This window comes from Lynx canadensis, chromosome C1 (genome assembly GCF_007474595.2).
Source record: "Lynx canadensis isolate LIC74 chromosome C1, mLynCan4.pri.v2, whole genome shotgun sequence".
Classification (NCBI taxonomy): Eukaryota; Metazoa; Chordata; class Mammalia; order Carnivora; family Felidae; genus Lynx; species Lynx canadensis.
Genome location: NC_044310.1, coordinates 65,394,062 through 65,417,273, shown reverse-complemented (window position 1 = coordinate 65,417,273; position 23,212 = coordinate 65,394,062).

Below are 23,212 nucleotides of genomic sequence, written 5' to 3'. Positions count from 1 at the left end.
CAATGGACAGAGATGAGAATGTAAAACAATCATAATTTCACATTTTCTTGGTTATTTTGATACAAACACTTCATAGACCTGAGCTTCAGATTAGCTGATTGTGAACTGGACACAATTCTACTCGCCCTGAATGCTCCCAAAAAATAGTTCTGAGTTTCTAACGAGATCTTACACATAAATTTCTTATAAAGATGGGACACAGTTTTGTTCTTGTTTTGAGTAACAAAAGTAATCTCCTAGGTAATAGGATGGAGAAAGTTTCAGCAATGAAGAAAATTTAAGTTTAAGATGCATCCAGTTTAGGGGTGCCTGGATGGCTCAGTCGGTTAAGCAGCCAACTTTGGCTTGGGTCATGATATCATGGTTCATGAGTTCAAGCCCCTCATCAGGATTTCTGCTGTCAGCACAGAGCCCACTTCAGATCCTCTGTCCCCCTCTCTCTACCCCTCCCCTGCTCACTTGCTCGCTCTCTCTCTCAAAAATGAATGAATATTAAATTTTTTTTTAAGAAAACATGCATCCAGTTTAGAACTCTCAGAGTTTTAGCCCAGGAGACTCACAAAAAAATAACAGCAATAAATTATAAAGTAGATGACTATACAAAGAGCTACAGAAATACAATGAATTATGTTTGGGAGGTCATTGAACAGGTGACATATAAGTGAGTAGGAGCTTGCCAAAAGAACAAGTGTGAAAAACATGTATGTGTAGGTAGAAGGGGTCGGACTTACCAGGTAAAAAGGAACATGTGAGCAAAGGCATAGAGAGGCATGAAATCATATGATACGTTTGGGGATCAGTAAGTACTCTTGTTTGCCCACAGCCTAGAACACATAAAAAAGAGTAGAGACTGGAAAATTCATCAAGGATCAAAGTACAAAAGCATACTAAGGAATTTGATGTTTTTTCACAGCAACAAAATGCCACTCAAGATTATTAAGCAAAAAAAGTAACATAATCAGATTCCTATTTCAGAGAGCTCACACCAGTAGCAGTAAGCAAAACTAATTGAATACAATTACAAATGGCCATATATTGATTGCTAAATATATGTCACTTAAGTGCTTTGCTCCAGGAGGCCAGGAAGAATGTGTGTCTTGTTCACTGCTATATCTCACTGGATACACAGTGCCTAACACAGGGCCAGGCTTATGACCGTGCTTTATAAATATTTGTTGAATTAACTCATTGCTATTGGAATGATGATGGAGATTTTTTACAGATGTACTTCAACCTTATTTAACCCTTAATGCTGCAATATGCAACACTATTGTCACATATTTATATACTAGTTATCTTCAGATTCGCAGCACCTGGCTCATTCTCTGGCATTATAGTAGGAGCTCAATAAATCGTGTGAACTAGACTAAACACAAGAGCCTTCACAAGACTTGTCCAAATGGACACAGGAAATGTGAGTACTATTGACCTTATCAAAACAATGGTGTCCAAATTATTACTGACACATTTCATTTTGACCTGAATTTGCAGGTGGGTCCATCCTAAAAAGTAAAATAACCACCCTCCAGAAACCATATATGTTTTTACTGATCTATGAACTGTGAGGTACAAAAATATGACAAATCAGTTAACCAAACCATGGCAATGGCAAAAGCCCACTACTGACATGATGAATTTCAAGATGTGAATGAGCATAGTGCTTTAATGTCCAAATTATAATGAAAACATTAAATTTAAAAGAAGAAAAACAGTGAGTTTATGAAAGTAATCATACTTTAGTATGATTTAGTATTAGTAGTGCAAGAGTTGCTGTTGGAACAGAGAACAACCCATCAGTAGAAAAAATATAAACATAATGCCAGGGAAAGAGGACATTGGTTGGTTACGTGAAGTGCCCCCAACATTCAGGAAGAGACATGTTAAATATGAGAAAAATAAGAGAAGACAACATACACGTTTTATGTGACAAAAGGAAAGGCAGAACGCTAGCCAAAAGGTATCATCCCTATTGTCTTAGTCTGCTTGGGCTGCTGTAATAAAATACCTTGGATTGGGTGCCTTAAACAGAAGACTTTTATTTCTCACACTTTTGGGAGTTCAGGAGGTCCAATTAAGATGCCTGCAGATTCAGTGTATACTAATGGTCCTTTTCTTGGCTTGCAAATGACAGCCTTCTACCTATGTCCACACATGGCCTTTCCTCAGTGTCTGCACAGAGTGGAAGATCTCTCTCTATTTCTATCTCTATCTCTCTCTTTCTCTTCTTTTAAAGGCACTAATCCCATCATGAATGTCTCACATTTGTGACCCACTCTAAACCTATTTATTTTCCAAAAGTCCCACCTCCAAATACCATCACATTGAGAATTAGAGCTTCAACATTTGAATTTTGAAGGGAAACAAATACTCAGTCTATAACACCTGTAAATTCCTAAATTTTATCATTAGCAATTCCTTCTGTCGTGATAAGTTCAGTGCCTTCTATCTAGAGGTCCTTTAAGAAATACTATTTCTGGGGAACGCCTGGGTGGCTCAGTTGGTTGATCATTCAACTCCTGATTTCCATTCAGGTCATGATCTCATGGTTCATGAGACTGAGCCCCATGTCAGGCTCTGTGCTGACAGCATGGAGCCTGCTTGGGATTTTCTCTCTCACTCTCTCTCTGCCCCTCTTCCACTCACACATGCAATCTCTCTCTCTCTCTCTCTCTCTCTCTCTCTCTCTCTCTCTCAAAAAGAAACTTAAAAATATATATTAAAAAAAGAAATATTATTCCCTGGAGGAATAATACCTTACCTGGAAGATTGGAGGCTCTATGTGAGAACACAGAGCATCAATGTTAGGAATGAAATGGTAACAGGCACAAAAAGAGAATATAGAAGTCACTGAAGACAAAGAACTGATTTCCCATTGTTTGCACTGATAAATAATAAAGACAGCACATAAAAATATTCCAACCAATTACTAAACAATACATTATATAATTCAGTAACAATTATTTTAGGAAATCTGCAGTATGGTCTATCTTCTTATGTACCCTGAGGCCCATTAAAAATTGCTTGTTTGCTATAGTTTCATGGGTCCCCTGGACACAAGCCCTGTTGGCTTTTAGAGCTAGGTGTTTTAGAAGCCCACCACTCCACTGGGAGTCCTAAAACTTGGGGCACTAGATGTGGGGTTCAAACCCTCATTCCTCAGGGAGAAGCAGGAATTGGGGGTTCCTGCCCAATTGCATGGCGCTATGCTGGCATTGGGGTTTATGGTGACAGTGTGCCTTATCCTTCCCCACCTGTTTCTATGTAGATATTTTCTCAGTAATCAGATTTATAGGAGCCACTCAGCTAATTTCTAGATCTCTTTCAGAGGGAGAGGCTCCATGTGTAGCTGTACAATCAGTGTGTCCGTGGGAAGGGTGAAGCTCAGGAGCCTTCTCTGTTACCATCTTGGGTGACTCTTTTCATGAACTCTCTATCATGAGATATTCTTAATGAAATTGCATATTTAAGGGGCGCCTGGGTGGCTCAGTCGATTGAGCCTCCGACTTTGACTCAGGTCATGATCTCGTGGTCTGTGAGTTCGAGCCCCGCCTCGGCTCTGTGCTGACAGCTCAGAGCCTGGAGCCTGCGTCGGATTCTGCGTCTCCCTCTCTCTCTCTGCCCCTCCCCCACTCATGCTCTGTCTCTCTCTCTGTGTCAAAAATAAACATTAAAATTAAAAAAAAAAGAAAAAAGAAATTGCATATTTTACCAATAAAAAAACTAAAAATTTATTTCCACAACAAACTACTTTTCATATATTTGAATTCTTCTGATTATATGTCATGATATATTTTTCCTTTTTTAATCAAGTAGAAAATCGAAAAATATAAAAAAATTTTTAAATATAGGAAGGACATTCACCCATAGTGCTCTTATCACAGATAGCCAGAATTAACAATTTAATGTATTTCTTCTGGGGTTTTCCTTATTTGTATTTTGAAAATGAGTCCAGATTTCTTTTTTTCTGAATCCACCTTTTTTTTTTAAGTAGGCTCTGTGCTCAACGTAGGGTTTGAACTTAAAACCTGAGATCAAGAGTCACATGCTTTATCGACTGAGCCAGCCAGGTGCCCCGATTTTTTCTGAATCCAAAGCCAAATAACATTGCAGTGGGCATGCATAGGACTTATTTCTCTATTTTTTTTCTTCACATAATATTTCATTAGGATACATTTTCAGAAGAGGGAAAATATAGGTAGGAGTGGGTCAGGAATAGGGAATGGATCAAAAACATGATGTATATTACCAATTTGTCTTTCAAAAGTATAGGCAATTGCTTCTTTCACCTTATCCTTGATATTAGAATACTATTTTAAATTTTTTTTTAATTTTAATGTTTTTCTTTTGAGACAGAGAGAGACAGAGCATGAGTGGGGGAGGGGCAGAGAGAGAGGGAAACACAGAATCTGAAGCAGACTCCAGGCTCTGAGTTGTCAGCACAGAGCCCAATGCAGGGCTCGAACCTACAAACCGCAAGATCATGACCTGAGCCAAAGTCAGACGCTTAACCGACTGAGCCACCCAGGCACCCCTAGAACACTATTTTTTAAATCTATATTAATTTAATACGTGAAAATGAAACCTCATTCTTGTCTTAATTTTCATTTATTTATTTGCTGTACTAAAGGTCATTTCACATATTTATTGGTCATTTATGTTTCTTCTTTTAAGGAACTTTTCCTGTTAATGCCCTTTAACCACCTACTATTTAGGTATCAGAACTTTTACCATCAATTTCTATATATCCCATACATAGCAAAAATAATATTACTTTGTCATATTTGGTATATTTTCCTTTTTATTTAATTTTAAATTTTAATTACATTTTTTAAGTACACAAGGATATTTTAAATATTTGTGTATTCAAATCTGTACAACTTCCCATTTTCCAGCAGAATATATTTCAAAAAAGAAACTTTACCCTGCCCCCCAAGCTCATTTTTGGTAAAAAAATAAATAAAAACATGCTCTTGACATATGTAATGTGAGATTTTGTTTTCTTTGACTTGGAAAGAGTAACAAATCCTAAGACATGACCTTCTGCAGGATGAGTTTCAAATAGAAAAGTCTGAAGCACAGGATAGAATAACAGCCATATTCCTAGATCAGTCAGTTAACTCAAAGGAATCATTCAAAACCAGAGAAAAATGCATGCCTAGTATTTTCCAAATCTAAGAATCTCACCACTATATTTTCTGGGAAATCTTGCCCTCCCTAAAGACCACAAACCACTTCTAGGCCTTCAAGATAGTAGGGAAATTACGTCAATCAAGCTTTGAAATTCACAGTATATAAATACAAGATAATAATCACAGTAGGGCAAACCACACACAGCTATCAATATGTTTACTCAATTGATTACCAGAAAGAAAACAAAGCTAGTCAAGGGAAAAGACCATTTCATTTTTCTATCTGAGATAGCGTTCTGCCTTCTCCTCTTTACTTTCACCTATTTAAATCACTCAATATCCAGATCATTGCCCCCTCTTATGTCAAATTTTCCACAATCACTCTGTTAAATATAATCTCTCCTTCTGAATGCCTTATTGTGAAGCCCACTTTTGTGGTCCTACCATAGAACCTTATTTCATCATTTTTTCTACACTTGGCTTAACTTTTCCTTCTTATGATATACACCGTCACCACCATCACTAACCTTACCTATACTAGATTGTAACAATGACATCTTACAAGCTTTTGTATTCTTGAACATAACAAGTATTCATGAAATATTTTTGGACATGTGAATAAGTGAAAAAATTTTAATGCACTCTTTTTATTAGTTTATCAAGCATCCGAAACAGAAAATAAATTTAGCAACTGACAAAACAAGTTCCTTTGGACAAATAGAAGTTCCCTTGGTAATTTTCTGTGACTATAGTCACTATTAAGTTATTATTAATCATAAAAGGATTCAGGGACTGATTTCTCCTCTAGTCCTATATCTGCTATAGGAGTATAGTCCATGTTACTATGGTCAGTAAATACAGAAGGCAAAATTTCTATAGAGATGAGCTATATAACAGACACATGGGTGAAAATGATTCACTTAGCTCAGCAAGTGTTTGAAATAAGCAGGCTTGTCTTTCAACATTTCCTGCCCTTCATCCTGCTCATCATCAACCTTCCTTAAGCCTCAAAGTTAGGTCACTTTTCTGTCCTATATCTAGACCTCACTTTATTTCAGCTTTCTGGGTCCTTGGAGAAGCAGAGATCTGTTCTGATTCTGCCAGGCCCCCACGTCCTTCTTCATTATTTTAAGTTCAGACTTCTTGAGTGAATAAAACTTTAATTCTCCATCACATTTTCTAAAAACATTCTCTATTTTATGACCTTGTGAACCCTCTCAGCTTACCTCATTACCTATTCTTCTTTAAACAAATATTTATTGACTACCTGCTACACGCTCAGTACTAGGGAAACAATGGTATGTATGCAGACACAGTTCTTGTCTTATCAGAACTAAGAGCAATTGGAAGGGCATACAATTAAACAATTCTAACAAGGTGAGTTAGTGAAAAATTAATCAATGCCTTAATTTTTAAATTTTTTATATAAATACATGTATATGCACTATATATATTTTATTTACATAAATACATGTATATATATGTGTCCTTGCTTCCATGGACTTCTGGCAAAACTAAAGCTCTTTCTTTTGTAGAAACAGACCTATGTTTTCCCTAGTTTGTAGTTCCTTGCCTAAGGAAGGATGGTTGTGTATTTGAATGTGTAGGCCTAGTAAGAAACCAAGCCTGGTAAGCTAAGAGAGTGATAGACAGAGGCTGACACTTCCCAGAGAAGGGTCAGTGGTCCAAACCCTAAGCTCAAAAGAGGGGATGGCCACGAAGAGAAAAAGGAAAGAAAAAAAAGGGGTGATTAGAGCCACCCTGGATGTGGGAGTGATTACAAGGAGGTGTAATGTGTCAGCACTAAGCACCGTGGCTTCAAGGTGAGTGGGTAAGCCAGCAGAATCTCTGTCTTTGAAAGGACCACGTACAGCCTGGAACAAGAGCCTCTCAGTGGTCACCATAACAAATCTCTGACCTCTCCTGCATTTGTCCTGGACTACATAAGCCCCAGGGACCTGACTCAACCCAAGGAGGAAGAAGGAATCTCAAAAAGTATCTAAAATTGTACTTCTTGCCAACCGTGGAAAAGAAACTGGAAGCTAGACTTTAACAGACAGAAATATGATATTTCTTACACCCTGCATGTCACAAACAATTCATAACCATTCATTACACAAGTAATTACAATAAATTGCAAGACATGATCTAAGTCTCCAGTCTTGACTAGCTTATCCCAAATTCTCCCCAAATTCCTCTCTCCCTTTCTCAATCCTATGTCTTCACACTCCACCCTCATCAGTCTCCTTAGTCCATGGGACTGTCAGAATTCATTTCTGTCAGTCTCATTCATAGATTTTAAATATGCATTCAGGGGACCTGGGTGGCTCAGTTGATTAAGCATCCAACTTTGGCTCAGTTCATGATCTCGTGGTTCATGGGTCTGAGCCCCACATTGGGCTCTGTGCTGACAGCTCAGAGCCTGAAGCCTGCTTCAGATCCTGTGTCTCCCTCCCTCTCTCTCTCTCTCTCTCTCTCTCTCTCTCTGCCCCTCCCGTACTCACACTGTCTCTCTCAAAAATAATAAACATTAAAAAAAATTATGTATGCATTCAGTTCATTCTTCCTGACCTGGCAAAGTGTCCCCTTGTTGGTCCATTTCTTTTCATATTGAGTTTCTTGTTAATTCTAGAAAGGGAACACAGCTTCTCTACACAAAACCAAAGAAAAGTCTTTTTCTTGTATGGAAGGTCCTTTCCTTTGCTTGAGTAGCAACTACATTAAACACAAACTTTGTGTTTGTTATTATTTTCATTTTTCATTATTTCATTTCATCATAAAGAGATGAAGGAAGAGGAGGATGCAAACCCAGCTAGCCAGATTAGACAAATTCACCCTTTGTTACCCATGAGGTAGCCAATATTATAGCCAAATTACCTTAAATTCTATTGCAAAGCTACAACCTCATATTTTCATGCATTACAACTCTCCTCAATAGTTTGAAGTACCCAATTAATCCACACAACAACTCCTATAAAAGAAAATTGTCTTAATAGTTACCCTAAAAGTGTAATGGAATTATATAATCCATAATGATATAATCCAATGTGTCAGCCATTATCATAAGTCATATCATTAGCAATGCCACTCAAATGGTACACTTGTCCTGTAATTGCCTGTCAACCAGCCATTTATCATGGTAAACCCTTTGTTTAAATTCAATTAATTACTGATATACTTTGCCATGCCACTTTGAAAATTTTTTAATCAGACTTTCCAAAAAGTTTCTTAAAAGACATTATTTTCATTTAATCACAAGTTGTTTCATGTACTGTCCTCCAATAAAATTTCCTTCTTGGCAACATTTATGTGAAGAAAATTAGGAACACCACAACATTAGTCAGTATGGAAATTATTTTCAGATCACCACCCATTTAACTTCTTGTTTTTAAATTATATAACAAAATTTATTTTCATCAGTGTGAATGACCATTAGGATATACCCTCCAAGGATACCTACACTTTAAAAGAGGAACTTGATAAAAACAAATGATACTCAAATTAGTGGATGGTTGATATGACATCAGAAATTCAGGACTCCCACTACTTCCTACAGCAGGTCAGGAGGACTAGAGTCAAGATTGTCACCCCATCTAAAGGACTCCAGCCCTGCTGTGTTATTCTAGCTGGCCTCTGATGGACTCATGCAAGTACATTCCCTTGAACACATAAGTTGGTGATTCCTAGTATAGAGGGGCTGCTGAATGGGAGACAAGGAGACAGGGCCTGTATGTAGATAGGCACAGCTATGAAATCTCAGCTCTGTCCTGTAGGATGAGGAAGCAGAAGAAGATACCACCTCCAGCAGGAGCAGTGTCAGGATCCAAACTAGTGAAAACCAATGAAGGTCAAACACAGACCAAGAGGAGACAGTTCATCAGAACCAGTAACTGTCAACCACATTGGGACCTATTGTTCTTGGGTATCTGTTGGCATGCAAATTTTTTATATAACAAGATATGGGACAATAAGTAAATTAAATAGACACCTTTCAACATTCAGTATCCTCTGTGCACACTCTATGCTGGGCATCTTTTGGGGTGTGATATATGTATGACAAGAAAAAGTCACTTCTGTTGCACATTAGAATGTTGGAAGTACTCACACATGCATGATCTAACTGAATTCTTGAAACAAATCTGTCAGACCATAGTCTAATATGCAGTTATAGGTTGGAAAATAGCTTAGGGAGGGAGGGTGTCTTAGGTAAAACAGAGCTCAAGTTAAAGGCCATTTATTGTTTCATTCATTCATTCATTCATTCATTCAGAGAGTGATCAAAATTTTTTAAATTGATTTTATGATAGATTGTTATTTTTTAGAAAAGACTGGCTGTTAAGGCCAGCAGATCAAGGGGCCTGAGAGAGGAGAGAATGCCTGTTTCATTGATAGGGTTACCCCCAGGAAAGTGACTGCTCTTTTGGACACAGAGGAAGGTATAGAAGATAGAAAAGTGAATGTTTATTTCCTTCAAACTGTGCTTCTCTCTTTTGCTCAGCTCCCAGTAATCCAGAGACTGATCCCACTGGGGAAACCAAGGCAGCCAGCAACCAGCAGTCACACTGGTGGCAAGCTGCCACTTTAGGCTCTTGTTTCATCTCCACATCTCTGTCAGTAGGTGTTAGAAACCCCCACTTTACAAATGAGAAAAGCAGAAGAATAGGAACCCAAGGCCTGCTGTATCCTTGCCACTGCCCTGCAGGTGATTTTTCTTCTCCTATGCCACCGCAATGAAAATGAAAACCCAAGCAAACTATTTCTCTTCTCAAAACCCTTTACTGACGGGGTGCTTGGGTGGCTCAGTCAGTTAAGTGTCCAACTTTTACTCAGGTCATGATCTTGCAGTTCATGGGTTCAATCCCCATGCCAGGTTCTGTGCAGACAGCTCAGAGCCTGGAGCCTGCTTCAGATTCTGTGTCTTCTGCTCTCTCTATACCTCTTCCACTCACACTCTGTCTCTCAAAAATGAATAAGTGTTAAGGAAAAAATGTTTTTTAAATATATGAATACATTTCTGAGGTCTGAGTCATTGTCCAAAAGAAAACCACCAATTCTGCTTTCCATTGTGTCTTATTGTAAGAATAGCCAAAGCCTCCTGCAGTTTTGATCATTGAGGAGAGAAGTGGGGTTTAATATAGAATAGGGCACATGACTCCCCAGGATGCAGCTTGGCATCCCTACTCCTATGGAGAACGCTATGAGCCCTAGGGAGAGTTCCTTCTGAGTCTTGACACAGAGGAGTCCTGGGTCAGTTTACATGTCCTCTGAGTGCAGAATGTATGGAAATTCCTCTGTGTGACCTGTCCCTTCCCTGAGCCCTTCAAATTCCATCCCTAGGAGCCCACAACAGTGTTGTATGCATACCAAGCATTTAGAAAGTCCTCTGTGAACATTGAACACTCTACACTCCCCACCAGGATGGGGTTTATAATAAATAGAAAAAAAGTTCTCCCATAGTAATTTTCAAGGAGAAAAGAAGAAATGCACTTCCAGGTTTCCAACCAGAAGATTTTTTTCTTTTTTTTTTTTTACTTTTTTTTCCTTTAATTTTAACTTCGTTCACCACTGAACCTCTTTATTATTGCTATTTTTTTTTTTTGTGAGATTTCAGATAGTAAAAGAAGAACAGGAAGAGAAGGAAAAAGAACCATTAGGTAAATGTATACTATAGGCAAACACCGTTCTGGGTTTTACTAGATTTAATCCCCAGGAGGATAGCTCTTCAAAAAAGACATCATCCCTCTTTTACAGCAGAGCAAATACAGGCTCAGGGTCTGTAAGTAGAATGATTGCCCAAGGCCAAAGTGATAAGTTCAATGTCAGCAATTTGACTGGTTCCTTCTCACTTAGTCATCTAAAAAGGATTTGAACCTAGGCTTATCTGACTCCAAAGCTTAAATGCTATGCTATAGTGATGGGTCACAGTGGAGCCGTCTTGGGAAACAATCATATAAACAATTCTATAAACTTCCATATTTTCTCAGATATTTGACTTAAAAAAAGGTTCCATAATTTTCCTGTCTAGATGATCCAATTCTCCGGAATACCTCCACACCATTTCTCTGTCCAATACAAAAATGCACACCAAAAGAACCAATTTTTTACCCAGAGTCTTGAAAATCCCATGACTATACCAAAAACAAAAAACAAAACAAACAAAAAGACAATGTTATTATACTGACTATGCCTTTTAGAGAGTGTTGGCAAACTCTAATGTTCTAGCTGAAGCCATAAAGCAGACAGATCTGTGTGATGAACAGCCTGCTAGAACTATTTGTCACTGATAACAGAGGCTTCTGTAATAAATGCCTGGAAAGCACTCTCCATTATAAAGTATTACATAAGTACTGATGGACAATAATACAAAACTATGCCAAACTGCAATAGGATGGCCCCGATGAATTATATAAGCAAAAACAGGATCAAGCATAGCCAGCCACACTTTTCTATATCCTTCACAAACCTCAAGTGGGCTAACAAGGACTGTTGGACATTTTAGAGAGAAATTTAAAGACACGTACCCTTCTAGGAGCCTTTAAATGAGGTTCCTCGGTCTGAGGGAAACAAACAAGCTCTATAAAGAGGTGAGATGAAAGGCTGCTTCTGTCTAGATTTTACTGGCTTTCTAGAGGAAGCCTTCATGATAGGTAAGGCAGCTACAGCTTGAGAAAGGTGTTCAGAAAGTCAAGACACGCCATTTGATTTTAGTGTTTAAAATTTTCCAGAGATTTTCACATCTGTTAAGCCACTTGGATTCTTTATAAGATCCTAAGAGACCAAGGACTTAGATTTTTCAAGTGCTTCTCATAGACATCAGTGGGAAGAGGAACAAAGAGTTCTTCCCTTTTTTTATGAGACCTCACCATAGACCACAACAAAACCAGTCAATCAGGCAAGCCATCCATTTCTCAACATGGCTGCTCTTAGAGAAAGGAAGGCACTGTACTTGCTGCATTTGGGAATAAAATATAAAACCAACTGGCTCTCCTCAATATTCCTCACAAATAGACCTATGCACTCAGAGACTATTTTTCATCTAGTGTACCAGACACCATGTTAATTGCTGGGGATACAACAGAAAACAGCCTTTATCTAATGACTCAGTGTTCTGTTATCACCTCTATTTTCTGAAGACAAGACTGAGGTTCAGAAGAGGTAAGTACCCAGCCCAAAGTCATGTAGGGTCTTCTTCCTCACCATACATGCTCCCATAAGTAAAGCATAAAGATGCTATATGGTTCATTTAAGTGCTGTGGCTTATCTCCAGGCCAAGAGAAAACCTTACTCCACATCTCAGACACTGAAAGAGTTCTGTGTGGACAGAAGACAAAGTGAAGAGACAAATATGCAGACCTCTCCCCCAAATGAATAAATTTTAAAATTTCTATCCTGCAAATTAAGTTGTTTTCATTTCTAACTACTTAAATATTTCACCAACACAATTAAGCCATGCTTCACACCTATATTCTCTCCGCTCATTTTTTCATTTCGATGTCTATAGTGCTTTCTGCTTTGTTAGAACTGTCTTTCCAGTTCTGTTCCACATTCTGTGTCCTACCAGCCCATGTCTCTGTCTCAGATAGCCTGGCTTTCCTCCATCTTTAACATAAAATAGATCTCCTCCAGTTACCTTGTTTCACAGCACTTAACACAATGTGTAATTGTATATGTATCTGTGGATTTACTTAACATTTGTCTCCCACATTAAAATGCAAGCTTTGTACAACCAAAGACTATAGTCCCTTTTTCCTAGCTCCTGACACAGTGACTAAATATAGTAGAATATAGTAGTTGCTCGATAAATGTTTGTTAATTACCAAATGATTGAGTATATTTAACCTGTATTATGAAACTACAATAAAATATTACCTGCACCCAGTCATCTATTTAACATTGCACCTTGCCCCCAGAGGTTAAAAAAAAAAACTTTTAAACCTACATTTTTGTTTTTCCCCATGATTATCACCTTCTAATGTATAAGGTAATTTAGTTAGTATTACGTTTATCATTTACGATCTGATTTCCTCCACAAAAAAGTAAGCCTCACAAGGAAAAGGATAGCAAAGCCCAGAACTAAGTCTAGTTCATTGTAGATGCTCAATAAATATTTGTTAAATTAAGGAATATAAACATGCCTCTTAATTTCTTAATATTAAGCAGTCAAGGATATACTGTTTTTTTAATTGTGGGATATATATGATGTTACTTTCTGTGAGCTTCAGTTTCCTCATGGGTATCAGAATAAGTGAAATTTAAGGGAAAAAAATGTAATCATCAAAAACAGATTCACTTACACACGTTATGATTATTAAGGCAGAAAAGCTTATTAGTATATTTTTAAGAGATGTTCAAAAAATGGGTTTTCAGTAGATTATCCAGGGTTATCAAAGCCTTCTATTTCACAAAGATCCAAATTAATTGAAGTCTTATTGTTTCAGTGTCTTTTCTCCTAGACTCCTTCAAAGAGATGGATGTTTGGAAGAGGCTTTTTGCTGTCAAAAATCTCATGTGAGAATATATGCTTTACCATGTGCCAGATAGATAAACCAATCAACATGTATTTGTTGAGAGTATACTTTATGTTTTGCATCATGCTAGGCATGGTAAGTTACCAAAACAAAAATGCTATTTTCAAGAAGTATTCATTATCCATACATGTATTCAAACATGAGGGTATGAGGCACACTCACAAAACAACCATTAAACAAGAATCTTTGTCCACCTAAAGCCAGGGGTATAACAGCTAATGTGCTATGGGGGTAGAGGTAAGCAGGGATCAGTGAGAATCAAAGTATTGAAAAGGGTCCCAGGGAGAAGCTATGACAAACTTTTTTTTTTTTTAATTTTTTTTTTCAACGTTTATTTATTTTGGGGACAGAGAGAGACAGAGCATGAACGGGGGAGGGGCAGAGAGAGAGGGAGACACAGAGGGAAACAGGCTCCAGGCTCTGAGCCATCAGCCCAGAGCCCGACGCGGGGCTCGAACTCCCGGACCGCGAGATCGTGACCTGGCTGAAGTCGGACGCTTAACCGACTGCGCCACCCAGGCGCCCCCAAACTTTTTTTTTTTTTTTTAAGAATGAGATATCAGTTGTCTGTGTGGATATGTGTACTGCTTAAACTAACAGAGTAGCACTAATAGAAGCTTTAATATTATTTATATAATCACCAACCTACCAGTGAATTTAACAGCTCCCTTCCTGCCCCCTCCATGGGCTTGAACTGTTTTAAATAGTCTTCAGTAGTTTGGGTAGCTAGGAGTTCTTTAACTTTGTTGCAAATTCCACATTTCCCATAAGACACTCTCAAAAAATCATAAATAGGTCAGTGGCAATAAAACTGTGTCCATCTGAAGAAAAAAAAATTGTATCCATCTGTCGAGAGAAATTTCCATTTAATGAGAACACCAAGCTGCATCATCGACAAGGAATCCAAAATACTTGGGAAAAACCAGCATGGAATGTGTAGCCAAACTTTCCCAGTGGTTGGGAGAGCCAACAGCATGTTAAATTGGCTCAGCCCTCACCACTTGATATGTATACCCAAACATCCAGCACTTCAAAGAGTTACACAAGAGAGACAGAGATCATTTCTGCCTCAGGGATACGACCACCTTAACAAGACTGCATTGTAAATTCACACAATAGCAGGTCTAGAGCCATGGACTATTTCAGCATTTCAGAAGACTTAGTATACATTAGTCTTAATCAACACTACCATCCTCAGCAAAAAAAAATATATATATATATGTATATTTATACATGTACATATGTATATTTATATATATATAAATGTAATCATGACTCTAATGGAAGTTGGCAAATATGAGTAACTGGAGAGGATAGTTCAAGACAGCATAGAAGGAAGTCCCTGAACCCACCTCCTCTCATAGACACAACAAGTCTATAGCTACATAGGGAACATTTCTTCTGTTTTTTATTTTATTTTTATTTTTCATTTTTTTTTAATTTACATCCAAATAGGTTAGCATATAGTGAAACAATGATTTCAGGAGTAGATTCCTTAATGCCCCTTACCCATTTAGCCCATCCTCCCTCCCACAACCCCTCCAGCAACCCTCAGTTTGTTCTCCATATTTATGTGTCTCTTCTGTTTTGTCCCCCTCCCTGTTTTTATATTATTTTTCTAGGGAACATTTCTTCTTTTAAAAGTCCTGAAAATGATTAAATCACCTCCACAATGAAGGATTAAAGGGCTGCATGGAGATGGGAAGGAGAAACAGAGACAAAACAATCTTCAGAAAAAAGAATGAAGCTGGAGGCATCACACTTGCTGACTTCGAAATATATTACATAATTTGGCTATTGTTGAGAGTGCTGCTATGAACATTGGCCAAATTATGGAAAGAGCCTAAATGTCCATCAACTGATGAATGGATAAAGAAATTGTGGTATATATACACAATGGAGTACTATGTGGCAATGAGAAAAAATGAAATATGGCCCTTTGTAGCAACGTGGATGGAACTGGAGAGTGTAATGCTAAGTGAAATAAGCCATACAGAGAAAGACAGATACCATATGGTTTCACTCTTATGTGGATCCTGAGAAACTTAACAGGAACCCATGGGGGAGGGGAAGGAAAAAAAAAAAAAAGAGGTTAGAGTGGGAGAGAGCCAAAGCATAAGAGACTGTTGAAAACTGAGAACAAACTGAGGGTTGATGGGGGGTGGGAGGGAGGGGTGTGTGGGTGATGGGTATTGAGGAGGGCACCTTTTGGGATGAGCACTGGGTGTTGTATGGAAACCAATTTGTCAATAAATTTCATTAAAAAAAATAAATAAATAAAAGACAAATAAAAAAAAAAGAAATATATTACAAAGATACAGTGTTTTTTTTTAAAGATACGGTGATTAAAAAACACAAATGTCTATCAACTGATTAACTGAAAAACAACACATGGTATATCCATACAATGGACCATAATTTTTCCGCCATTTTGTGGAAGGAAGCACTCATATACTACAATAAGGATGGACTGCAAAACATTATGCTATATGAAAGCTAAGGGGAGACAGACACAATGGCTCACATTGCATGATTCCATTTATATGAAATATCCTGAGTAGGTAGATACATAAAGACAGAGAGAAGATAAGTGTCTTCCAGGGGCCAAGAGGAGTAGGGAATGGGAAGTGACTGCCTTATGGGATACTCTTTTGGGATGATGAAATGATACAACTATAGACTACAGTATTGTATGACTGCACAACATTAGGAATGTATTAAATGCCACTGGATTTCATACTTTGAAATTGTTAAAATGATGAATTTCATGTTATGTATACTTTACCACAATAAAAAAAATGAAGCTAAAAAATGATCTACTTTTTGTAGATCACAAATAAGAAACAATTTATTAAATGAAAAATTAAGTGGAAGAGTATATATCTTACACTGAAAAAGGGAAGATTCGGTTCTTTTCTTGTGCCTACACGGAGTCCTAACTATTTAGATGTCCATAGAATAGAGAATAATGGCAAGAAAAGTGAAAGGGGAAAGATGAAGGGAAAAGGTGCATTAAGTGATGCAGTTGTGTGTTGTCCTGGATAAAACCAACCATCTGTTAGAGCATTTAACTAAAACAAGTATACTTTATTTTTTTTTTTTTATTCGAGAGAGAGAGAGAAAGAGAGAGCGAGCAGGGGACAGGGGCAGAGGGGGAGAAAGAGAATGTTAAGCTCCACACCAGGTTCAATCTCATGACCCTGGGATTGTGACGTAAGCCAAAATCAATAGTCGGACACTCAACCGACTGAGCCACCCAGGCTTCCTAAAACAAGTATACTTTAAATCACAAACACTTCTAGTTTCATTTTGCAAGTAGTTGTCAAGAAGTTGTCGGTACTTCCCAAATGTCAGCAAGAGGAAATACTTTCCTCTTCCTCTATCAGTCTATGGCATCATGCTATAGCAAAGTGAAAAAAAAAAGATTTAGTATTCTTGTGGCACAGACCACCAGCTATACAACCTCCTGAAGGAGCCCAGGGTGGCTCCTACCACCCCTACTCTCAACCAAAGGTGAAGAAATACTGATATGGTTTCCTCAAGGATACACTGTGCCCTCTGTAGCAGGTAGTACAGTTTTTACTGAGAGAAGTAACATGAGTTTTTAATTAGAAATTGTGTCTTTTGCAGTTTCTGCCTCCCCTACTTACTGTATGGGACCTTGAGCAAATCACTCAACCTCTCTGGATCTTCATTCCCTCATCCATAAAATGGCAATAATAGAAGCTACCTTGCTTATACTATTACTGCAATAATTAAATGAGTTAATACATGTAAACCACTGAAAACAGTTTAACATGGCAAAGTGTAGGCAACTAAGGCCTCAGCATAAGAGCAAAGCATTCCAGTTGGTACAAAGAAGAGCCAAGAGGAGGGCTAACACTAGAGGCAAGGGATTGGCCACAGCTAGGTAACAGGAATCAAAAGTCAGGTTATCATCCTAGCAGGTGACTAAGTGAAAATCAGGTACCAGGACAGAAGACTGAAATTTGACCATCCATGGTAAAGATTAGGTAAGAAGGCTGAAGTCCAAAACTCATCCAAGTGCCCCTATACCAATATTCCCCCAAGCTAGACACTAGTCATAGAAACCACAAAGCACCATTGTCAATCCACTCCTAATAATTGAGAGAGGGCTCCAAAATAAGACCTAGAATTACTTCTAACTGGCTAGTAGCTTTAGGATGACTGAGCTAACAGACAGCAAATAGTGGCTGCTGGACCCAGCTACAGACAGCAGCGATTGACAAGCATGTTATTACCCTCATTTTGCAAAAGCTGACTTAGGGAAATTAACTGACTTGTATAAGACCACACGATGGAAATGATGGGCCAGGAAATGATGGGGGCAAAACTACAATGCAAAACTGTAGTATTCAAATCTTAGAAGATTTGTTCAGCACAACGGAGGCTGCTAGTTATTTGCAACTAACCTGCAACAGCCTTAAGCAATGACTACTCTTTCTGTTCATAGGCATTATTCCAAATCCTAGTCATCCTTGTTACTCACAGTGGGGCCCATGGAGTAGCATCGGCATCAGCCTAGCAACCTATTAAAAATGCAAAATCTCCAGTTCCAGCCCATACCTACTGAGTCAGAACCTGGTTTTAACAATATTCCTGGGTGATCTGTATTCACATTAAAGTTTAAGAAGCACTACCCCACACTATGCTGCCTCTCTCCTTTTCATATAGGTTTCTTCATTTTACCTGAAGGAATAACATGGAGCTAGTAAATCAAGAGCAAAAGTACTTTGTATCATGGAAAAAAGAGAGAGAAGTTCATAGAAGGCAAAGAACTTCAAGCTGAATAAATTTGAAGGCAGTGCATTTGAACTGAACTTTGAAGAAAGAATAGGATATGTACAGGCAGTAATGGGGTACAGAGGGTGTACCTTGCACAAGGAACAGGGAAAATGAAAACACCTAAGTGAGAACAGTGTTGAACACATGGAAACATGGCAAGTGCTTCACTCTGGCTAGAACATATGGTGGGTGAAGAGCAATGCTTAAAAAATTAGGGACAGGATAGGGAGATTACTGGATAACTGGTCTTAGCACGTTATTGTATAGGCAGTGCTCTACAAGTGAAGGATTTTGAACTGAGGACTAACACGCTCAAAGTTAACCTTTTGGAAAGTTAATTTATATTAGGTTACAGAAATAGAGGCTGGAGACCAAAAAGGAACCTAAAACTCTAGTAGTAGATGGAAAAGGTAACGAGGATGAGAAAGGTAATGAGAGGCAAAACTTGGCAGGTAAAGGACATGGGGAGTGTAGCAGTGGGAATAAAGAGAAAATCTAAGAGATGTGGTGTGGTAACCTTCAAGCTAATGCAGCTAATAGGATGGAGCTCTTCAGACTGCACATCTTCTTTAACACCTGCTTATTAATGCCACAGTACAGTATGCAGGAAGATACTTACAGTATATCTGTCATCAAAACATAAGCATTTGAAAACCAACAGAGTTTTGCAGTGTCCAACCTGTTGTAAATGCCCACAATTTTGTACTGAATATTGCTAAATATATGCTAAATATCAGGCAATAAGTCATACGTAGCCTGAGAGCCAAGATCTGAAGAATACATTCTCAACTTTGTGATTGTCACATTGGGAAAATTCTCCTTCATAGATTTCTTCAAATAAATGGTATTTAACTCAAAAGAAACACAGAGATATACATTTACATTGAAAATTGTTCAATTTATATGATTGACTACTGCAGCAAAGTAGAAGCTTTCATGGATATCCAATTGTCCTTGACAAACTGCTAAAATTTAATCTTCTGAATTTACAATATTGAGTACTAGCCTGAACTCATTATGACCTCACTAAGGTTCAGGCATCTATTAGACCCAAGTCACTGGTTTGCACTCTCTTCAAAGAAATACAATCTTAACTGTAATTATTACTCTTTAAAATGTTCCAATGACTTTTTTTCACTCTCCCCTCCCCCCCCCCACACACACCTATAATATAAAAATTCACTAAGAACAAGAATCAGGATTCCTCGTTATCTGTAGACCAGTGTTATTTCACAAGGCAGTACTGACATTTCGGGTCAGATAAATCTTTGAGGGGCAAGGGGTTGGGGGTGGGGGGGAGCTGCTCTGTACATTGTTGAATGTTTACCAACATCCCAGGCCTCTATCCACCAGATGCCATTTTTAACCCTTTGCTCCCAATCCCATCCCTGCCAGTCATGACAACCCAACATATCACCAGATATTACAAATGTCCCTTGGTGGGCAAAATCACCCCTCATTGAGAATCACCCATTGCTCTCGAGCACAGAAACCTGTAGGCACATAATTTACACTGAATAATGTCATGAATGCAAGAGAGACCTGGGGATTCCTTGGAAACCTGAGAATATTGATGTGCAGTTCTTTGTGTTCTTTATTTGGAGCAGCTTTACTTAAACCACAGGCCTACTCAATTTACTCTCTAATGGATAATTTCCACTCTAATGAGTTTTCCTGTGTCCCACAGAATCATCCAGGATTACAAGTTATCCTGGAAAATGTCCACTTTGCATTGGAAAGTGACATTTGAGTTCCATGCCATCAGAACATAGAGTACCTAAGTAAGGCATCTTTATAAAAATAATTAAAAATATCTCTAGCAAGGACTCCATAGTGGTGAGTAAAAACAAGAATAGAAGACTACACCTGACATAGCAGGAATGACAGTTACCACAGGGCTGGAGAACTTGAAAAGAAATAAGGGAGGTAGTTACTGCCCAGTATGCCTTTTCATCAGATTTGATTCGCATAGCCTCAAACCTAAGGAGTTTCATCCAAAGCTCTCAATGCAGTTTAGCAGGAGCCAAACCACACAACTGAAACACTGAACTTCAGAAGTAAAGTGAAACCCAGAGAAGTTTTGCCAGCTCAGACCAGAGCCACACTTACAAAGATGGCCAGACCAGTAAGAAATCTAGCGTGGAAATGGGGTTTCAGCATTTCTGCATTTGCCGGCACCAGTTATTGGTCTTGCCAAGTCTTCAGTCACACATTCAAGCCCTTGAAAACTTAGACTCCTTTGGGATTCTAGAATGGCATTCATATATTGTTTCTCTGATATTTGGGGCCAATGAGTAAATACTGCGGCAAATTCACTGTTATCTTAATGGTGATAGACTTTAGAATTTGGAAGAAACAGCTACAGATAATTTTTCTCTAAAAATTTTAGTTGTACTATTATAATCTGTTTCTCATTATATTTGTGCTATTCAAATCATGCATAGCCCATAAAATCTCAGAAAGAGCCACAGATAAAATAACAAGACTTGAAACAGCATAATGGAGTTTCATACTACCAATTGTTCATAGAAGGCAGCTGCAAAAACATACAACTCTTGTCTCTCTCTGGATCAAGGTTAATATAGTGATTCTGGTAGACATTCTCCCTATCCTATAAGAAGGGCCACAAGTGACAGATACTCAGAACAACCAGGGTAAATGAACATTCGGTCACATGGACTAGGCAGATAAACAAGCGACTGGGATAATCTCATGTGTACGTGATCACACACAGGGGGAGGCATGAAGATGTCACCACCTCAATTCCATTTGAAAAATAAATTATGGGAGAGCGATATTAGTAACCATTTCAACAGACTGTCTCCATTGTAGGCTTACTGATTATTCAGTTAAGAAACATTTCTCAAATACCTAGTGTGTGAGACATACTTCCTGGCTTTAATGAGCTTATGGCATAAAGGAGAAATAATAGACTTATGACAATTAACTAGTAGATAAGGTATAGAATAATAAGCATGATAAGAGATAATAGGTAGATCAGAGTGGAAATTTAGAGGAAAGGGAGATTGATTCCTACCGTGGGAGTCCAAGGAGACCTCAAAATATAACATTTGATCTGGAACTTCAGAGCCTAGCTAAAGGAAGTCTTCACAATCCCTAGTGTCAAAATACTTCCCAGAAGCACTTTTTCCAAATTCTACTATAGTTTTTTTATTGATACATGTCTGTCTTCCTACGAGACAAAGGCTCCTTGAGGGCTAAAACTTGTCATTTGTGATATTTTTCTTCTCCCCATTGCTACTCAGCACAATGCCTTGCATCTTATAGCTACTTGGTAAACATTTGATCTCACCTAAAAAATGAGATGTTTTGTTAATATTGCTAGAATCCATGTGATTCCGTGTAGTGGAAGTTTACTCACCCTTGCTTTTTCCCTGGCCTTGGAGATCTCAGAGTCTGTCATGTGCAATTAAGAAGCAACAATTAAGGGCACCTGGGTGGCTCAGTGGGTTGAGCATCCAACTCTTGGCCCCGGCTCAGGTCATGATCTCATGGTTCCTGAGTTCGAGCCCCAACATCTGTGTTGACAATGCAGAGCCTGCTTGGGATTCTCTCTTCCTCTCTCTCTGTTCCTCCCTTACTTGTGCTTGCTCTCTCTCTTGCTCTCTCTCTCTCTCCTCTCTCTTAAAATAAATAAACTTTTTAAAAGATAAGCAACAAGTAGATTTAAAAGGGGACATGTTTGCCCTACACCTCCAACACTCCTTAAAATTTACCTCACTTCTCTCCTTGACTCACTTGACCCAAGGGAGATGGAATAGTTTATCAGACTTATGAATTTGGGGAAAATTGGGCATTCTCCCCATTTCTTCTTCTAGGGACCTAGCTGCTGACACCAGTCTGTCCCCATGGAAGGAGGCCTATCATAGGATAGCACTGTCTGGGAATGGGTGTATGGGAAAGTCTGACCAATTCCAGGATTCAAGTCTCAGGCTAAGATACTTCTTCCAACTTTATTATTAATAAAGATCATCCTTTGTGTTCAGTCTATCTATTCTTAGTAGAATGTAACCAACCACATGACCAGGAATTTGGGCTTATTTTCTTCAATAAATGTATCCCAATTTCTAGAACAGTGCCTATCCCATAACAGGCAGCCAATAAACACTTGACCATTTGTTGAATTAATTCATAAAACCTGGTCAAAAAAGAAGATGGTCTTCATTGGCCCCCATTAGAGGCCCCACAACTACCTCAAATGATATGTAATAAATGTGTCCTGGTGAATGAATGAATGATCCTCTCACCAATCACAGCAAAAATCTTATACTGCTCATTGTATTTTAAAAGATATATGGTTCAAGACATGAATTCATCTCATATTTCAACATGATAATTTTATTTATTTATTTATTTATTTATTTATTTATTTAGAGAATTTTTAGTTTTTCCTATTACATTAAGTAACATTGCAAGTGGTCAGTACTAAGTCTAGTTAGGACCCAGACCCAACTCCAATCTTTGACCTGTGGAATAGATTTATCCAGGGATACTTTTTCCCCAGCTCAGCCAATCAAGTGTAGTGTTGTGTGCTGCCAGAGTATAAGCTGTCCAGAAAAAAATAATATGAGCATGTTTTTAACTAATAGGGATCTTAACCCTATTATGAGATTCTAATCTAAGGGTTTCCATTTTGAACATAAGTAGCAAGAAAATAGGAACATGTACTTCTAGAACTTGACCTTCAGCAAATAATGATGTGAAATAATCCTGTTATCTTGTTATCTT